Source organism: Nannospalax galili, unplaced genomic scaffold (genome assembly GCF_000622305.1).
Source record: "Nannospalax galili isolate Female #2095 unplaced genomic scaffold, S.galili_v1.0 scaffold191, whole genome shotgun sequence".
Lineage (NCBI taxonomy): Eukaryota > Metazoa > Chordata > Mammalia > Rodentia > Spalacidae > Nannospalax > Nannospalax galili.
In genome coordinates this window covers 461001-467793 of record NW_008331484.1, presented here as the reverse complement: position 1 = coordinate 467793, position 6793 = coordinate 461001, and positions in this window count along the sequence as shown.

Below are 6793 nucleotides of genomic sequence, written 5' to 3'. Positions count from 1 at the left end.
GGTTCTATGCTGGGCATTGTGCTCCAACAATCCCATACCAGAGAGACTTCTTAAGGCCTTCATCAATTTCACAAAATGTTAATGAGTTGATTTTAATCACTAGGAGATTTTAGTTGTCAAAAAAGGGGGGGGGGAGAAAAGAGAGGAAGAAAGAAGCGGTTACTTGCTTCAATGCCTCTTTTTAAAAAAATCACTCAGAGATAAAAGGGTGCTCAACTCCACTCCCACAACTAGGTCACCTGCTCCACCGGCTGAAGTTGTTGAGTGCTGAGCTTCATGAAATGGTCTACTTCTTAGAACTTGTTCAAGGGACCTCTCCTACCTGCAGAGAGGAAAGTAAGAAAAAAAGAACCCCTCCTTTAAGTGTGACCCCATTTGTTCCTTCCTTCCTGTTCATTGGTTACTGTCATCAGGAATGTAAAGAAATCAAACAGGAAGTTGGAAGGGAAGAGTTAGTGAAAGATGAAGGTGAGGGCGTTTGGGGGCCTTTTAAGCCATCTATGCCAGTCGTGGAAGAGGTTGAAAGAACTGAGCCCCAACGCTACAATAAGCTCACTGCTTGCTACATGGTGTGCTAATAGGCTGAAGGCCAGGTTTAACTTCAGGTTGAGTGGTCTGGAGTGAATGCATTCCTTACACACCAATTCCTCCCAGAATGTTGCTTTTTATCTTTATTGTAGGGATTAGACTGTTTTTATCCTTACTAATTAATGTGAAAGCAACTTTATAAGTGGCCGGCTGGGAAAATCACACAAATAACATTGAAATCTAATAAAATTGGTTTTGTTCATGATAGAGAGTTTGAAAAAATACAGGAGAGTTAAAAACAAAACTAACTCCACCTATACACAATCCAAACGAAAACCTTTTTCTGTTTATTTATTTATTTATTTATTATTTATTTTTGAGATAGGCCGGCCTTGGATTCACAGCATTCCTCCTGCCTCAGTTTCTCAAATGCTGGGATTACAGGGATGAGTCACCACACCTGGCTGATTTTTATTTCTTGTAGCGTTGGAGATTGAACCCAGGACCTTGCCTATGCTAAGCAAGTGGCTGCCGCTGAGCTACAGCACCAGGCCTTTCTGCTCCATTTTCATACAGAAGTTTACATGCTGTCACTGTATTATGCTTAATTGGCTCTGCTTCATTTTGGTTTTTGAGAAGAGGGTCTCCCTATGTAGAATCTGGTCACAAACTCACAGTCCTCCTGCCTCTGCCTCCTAGTGTTGGGATTACAGGCACATGCCATGATGCCTGGCTATTTATAATTATTTACACTTAAAAAACTTTGGAGGGGCTGAAGAGATGGCTCAGAAGTTAAGAGCACTAGCTGTTCTTACAGAAGACCCCAGTTCGAATCCCAGTATCCAAATGGTGGCTAACAACCATTCATAACTCCAGTTCCAGGGGATCCAACACCCTCGTCTGCCCTGTGCAGGCACTGTACAACACAGGTGCACTTACACACATGTATGCATAACACTCATACACATGAAATAAAATTTAAAAAAATTTTAAACTTTGTAACAAGAGCTGGGAAGATGGCTTAGTTATTATCTTGCAGAGGACCTGGGTTCAGTTCCCAGCACCTACATGACAACTAACAACCATCCTTTAACTCCAGTTCCAGGGGATCTGATGCCTCTTCTGGTCTACACAGGCATTGCATGAAAAGGTGTACTTACATACATACAGGCAAAATACTGATACACATAAAATAAAAATTGATAAAATTAATTTTTAAAAATCTTTGCAATAAGCTTCTGACTTGTAAAAACTACTTAAGCATTCTTTTCTTTTCTTTTCTTTTTCTCTCTTTTGCCTTTTTGAGACAGGGTCTCCCTGTAGCCCCAGCTATCCTGGAATTCACTATGTAGACCAGGCTGGCCTTGAACTCACAGAGAGCCACCTGCCTCTGCCTCCCAAGTGCTGGGATTAAAGGCGAGTGCCATTCTTTTTTATAGCTACCTAGTACTCTTTAAAGAGGATATACTATAATTAATGTAACCATTTGGAAAAATACGGATTTCAGCATTTTAGAAGCTATCAAAACCAGCGATGAGTAAATGATAGCTCTTGAAAGAAGATGTAGGCAGTAGCAGTTAGGAAGGCTTTTAGTCACTGGTTTCCTTCGGGCAAGAAAAACATACAGTATCACTGATTCATGGGAAAATGCTGGGAACACTGAAATTTCCTCAAGAATAATGCATTTATTTTTAATTTTTGTTTATTTTTATTTTATGTGTATGTTTTGCCTGCATCTATGCAAGTGCACCTATGCGTAAAAACCTGCAGAGGCCAGAAGAGAGCATTGAATCCCCTGGAACTGGTGTTACAGATGGCTGTTAGATGCTATGTGGGTGCTGAAAACTGAACCCAGGTGGAACACTTTTTTTTTTTTTTTTTTTTTTTTTTTTTGAGAGTCTTATTCTGTAGCCCAGGCTGACCTGGAACTCACAGTGTTGTAGCCCAAGCTGCCTTCAAACTCATAGCAATTCTCCTGCCTCAATCTCAGGAATGTTGCTATTACAGGCATGCACCAACACACATGGCTTTAGCTGGAATACTTTTTTAAAAACAAATAACTGAAACACATATTTGCCAGCAGGAATCTCCCATCGACCATACGTTTCTCTTCAGCAAGCCCCATGCTTTGTCTAAGCTGTTTGAACCTCATAAACAATCCAGCAGACAGCTCAGAGTTAGTTATTTCTGAGACTCAAGGTAGCTGGAGCCCCCTTAAAGACATAGAGGGTTAGAGTCTTCCTAAACCGTCATTTCCTTGGACTTCTGCAGCAAGCTGGGGAAAACAGCAGGCAGTATCATCTTGCTTTCATTTGACTTTCACCTTAGCATTTTTTCTTGGAAATTGATTTTAGTTTTAAATTTAGTCTATGTGTTTTGCACGGTGTTTCCACTTAGTTCTCATAGTTTGTATTCATAAAACCCCGAGAGATGGGTAGGATGTGTATTATTACCTCTATTTCAGAGAGAAGGAAACATGAAGACAGAAAAGTCACTACCACCCAATGCCCAGTGTCTTGTCTTTTGACCCAGTATGCATTCCCCTGTCAGACTATTCCCATAGTGCCTTTGACAGGTGGCATTACTAGAGGGTCCATGGGCACATGGCTGGTCAAATATCTCAGAATAGTTCTGTGCTTCAGTTTCAAACCTGTCCCATACACCCTGAGTATTTATCTCAAGCATATACCCACACAGTCTATCTGAAAGCATTTCCAAACCTGGAAAGGTGACTTACGCCTATAATCCCAGTATTTGGAAGGTGGATGCAGGAGAGGAAAGACCAGATGTTCAAGGTCTTTCTGACTCTTTCCCAGGTTCAGACATCATTTCTGTCTCTACACTTAGATTCTGATCTATATATTAAGAATGAACCAGCAGCTCTTTACTGTAGTGTATATAGTATTCTTGACCCTGTGCCTGGATCATCTGACAGGATCACCTGGTTCTAACTTTGACTCTAAATTCTGAAGGACTAATCCATAGTCTTATAATCCTCTGGGATTATATTGAAGATAGTGGCTCTTTTTTCATGGGGGAAAGGGGGGTTGAGACAGGAACTTGCTATGTAGACCAGTTTGGCCCCAATCTCACAGAGATCCACCTGCCTCTGCCTCCCAATTAAAGGTGGGATTGCTGGGATTAAAGGTGTGCACTGCCATGCCAGGCTCAAAAGGTAGTGTGATTTCTAATCTCTTTAAGGAATTCCATGAAAATACAATGGAAGCTATAAATTCACCCTTTCAAAAATTTATTCATCTATAGAAACACAATTTGCATCCAATTTCAAGAGGCTGTTAATTTTTACAGGCCCCTTTTGGGGTATTTCTGACTGATAGTAGCCTACAGTGTAAAAAGATAAGTACTCCAAAATAATGAATATAATCTAGGAAATTTTTGTGTATGTGTGCCAACAAAGACCTTTTTCTTACCTTTTTAATTAAAAAAAAAAAAAGAGTGCCTGCATACATACACATAAGTGAACTGCTGCATGCAATGCCTACGGGGGCCAGAAGAGAGTGTTGGATCCCAAGAACCTGGAGTTAGGCATGGTAGTTAGCCACCTTATAGATGCTAGGAACTGAACCCAGGTCCTCTACAAGAACAGCCAGCCCTCTTAACCACTGAGCCATCTCTCCTGTCCCTACTCACCTTTTAAATAGAAGGGAGAAAGGGGTAAACTCAGACCTCCAAAACCAAATTAATGAACTTGAGTGGTTCTCAACAATTTCAGATAAAATAAGTTTCTTCACTGGTCATTTCCTCTTCTAGAGTCTAATCCTTCTGAGAGTGCAAATGTCCATTCCAACAGTGTGCAGGCTCACCTCCATGCCCAGAGGTGAGCCTGCACCTCTCTCTACTCCTTCTCTCTAGTGTTTCTAATGGCTTGCATCTCAATTAAAATAATTTTTTTATTAGACACAGTACTCAGGAGGCAGAGGCAGGTGGATCTCTGTGAGATCCCAGGTCAGCCTGGTCTACATATCAAGTTCCAGACCAGCTGGGGCTACAGGAAGGCTCTGTTTTTTGTTTTTGGGGTTTTTTTTTTGGTAATTATTTTTGTAAAAATTCAATAATATGCAAAGAATATAGCTCATCTCTGTCTCTGCCTCAATAGTGATCAGTTCATGGGCAATCTGGCCTCCTCTACACTCTGACCCATTTTTTCCCTGCTTCCAAGAACCTAAATTAATCAGAAGGAAATCAAAGATAACACATTATTCTATTTGTAAATATATTTAAGCACATATCTCTGAAAAATAAGGATTTTTTCCTTTAGCAATAGTAGTTACTTAATATCATGAAATATTCCGTAATTCTAGATAGCCAGAATCAAATGAATGTTCTACAGATATCCTTCTAAACATTTTTTAGTTTGTTACAAAGTAGATTACAAGCTCCCTATACTGTGACTGATTAGCAGTCTCTTCTGATCTATTCTGTCGTTGTGTTATTGCCTTTGTCCTGAAATGGAAAATGAAGGATTGTTACGCAGCAAAAACAACCATCTCTGAGTGAAGCAGCAGCTGGAAATGCTGGGCTGAAGTCTCCAAAAATGTCAAGTCACGCCTCTGCAAGGAGATAACTCCTTGGCATATACCTTTCACTGAACGATAACGAAAGGAGAACCGCACTCCCCAGTAAACACTTTCATCAGCTTATAAACACCAGGCTTGCCAAGCACAGTGCTCACAGTAAGAGTCAAGAAAATAGGGAATAAGTCGTAAGTCTGAAAATCTAGTACTATTCCCATAAATGAGAAGTTAGTAAACAGTGAAACTGAAATCTTCATTCAAAGTCTAAGTAATAGTTGGATTGATTAGTAGTCATTTTTAGACCTTCCATCTTAACGTTTTATTTACTCCATTCTCATGTGTGCCTTTGTCATGTTTTTGTTTGTTGTTTGAGGTGCTGAAAGTTGAACCCAGGGCTTTGCATATGCTAAAGAATGCTTAACCATTCAACTATATGTCCAGACTTCCTCCTCGTTTTTTAAAATTTGAGACAGGGTCTTACTAAGTTGTGGTTGGCCTTGAACTTGCTATGCTACACAGGCTAGCCTTGAACTTGTGATTTTCCTGCCTTGGCCTCCAGAGTAGGTGGAATTACAGGCATGTGCCTTAACAGCCTGACTTATCTGTGCCTCTGAAAAAGAAAAGAAACCACTTGAGAGTAAATGAAATTGTAATTTGGATTTCTACTTCCCACCTCATTTCCCCTCCCTTCTCCATTGAGTTCCTTTTTCATTTTAAAAAGAAACCTGGCGTTAGAATGTAACCATAAGAACTAATGGTTACAGTGCAACAGAAACAGTGGGACATGCCCACAGTAACAATTTAGGAGTTAGGAACTTGAACTATCCCAGGGTTCCACATTCTGAAAAATGGGAACAAATAAAAAGTTGCCTTGCTGGGTATAGTGGGACAAGCTCAGTCCCAGGACTCTGGGGGCTGAGGCTGGAGGATGGGTTCCAGGACAGCTGGGCTACATAGTGAATTTGAGGCCAGACTGGGTTATATCATGAGACCCTGACTCAGAAAACAAAAACAAAACAAAACAACAAAAATAGAAACAGCTGTGTGATAGGACTGCAGCTAGAATCATCAAATGAGATCATGCAATGTACCAGGCACTGGCTAACCAGGAAAGAGAGCTACAGACAGGAGAATGATATAGGAAGGGTGAACTTGCCATTATCACAGTTTTACCAAGAGGACAAGTTCAGTTTATGGAGACATTCTGAACCAGAGCCCTCTGTACCTGTTGGATACTTTGTTAAATGATGCAGGAGAATAACCCTATATAGCCAGTGTTAAACCATTCCCCTCTTTGAAAGTTCATAAACATTGAAAGTAGGTAAGAAATGACACTGTGGATGCTAAGTCCCAGATAAGACAATACTGTGTTAAATGAACTACACAGAGATTAATCTGAAACTGGACTCTGATCCCAAGTGAACTGGCCAGTGTAGCCCAGTCTTTACTGGCTCTGCAGAGGAAAAACAAGCCTATGTCTATCTCAACTGTGATCTGAATGGGTATGAGCTAAGCTTTGAACAGTGCCTAAGCTCATTTCAGATGCATAATATGTGTTAACAGTACTAAGCTAGGAGCTTTGAGCTGAGGCGTGCACCCTGATTCAAAGGAACTGAGGAGGGCATTTAAAGATCTGGCTTTATGATCCGCCTTTCTCTACTCCCACTTCAGACAACTTCCTGTTCTATTGGATCTCTCTCAAATAATTAAACAAGTAAATAAATTATTTA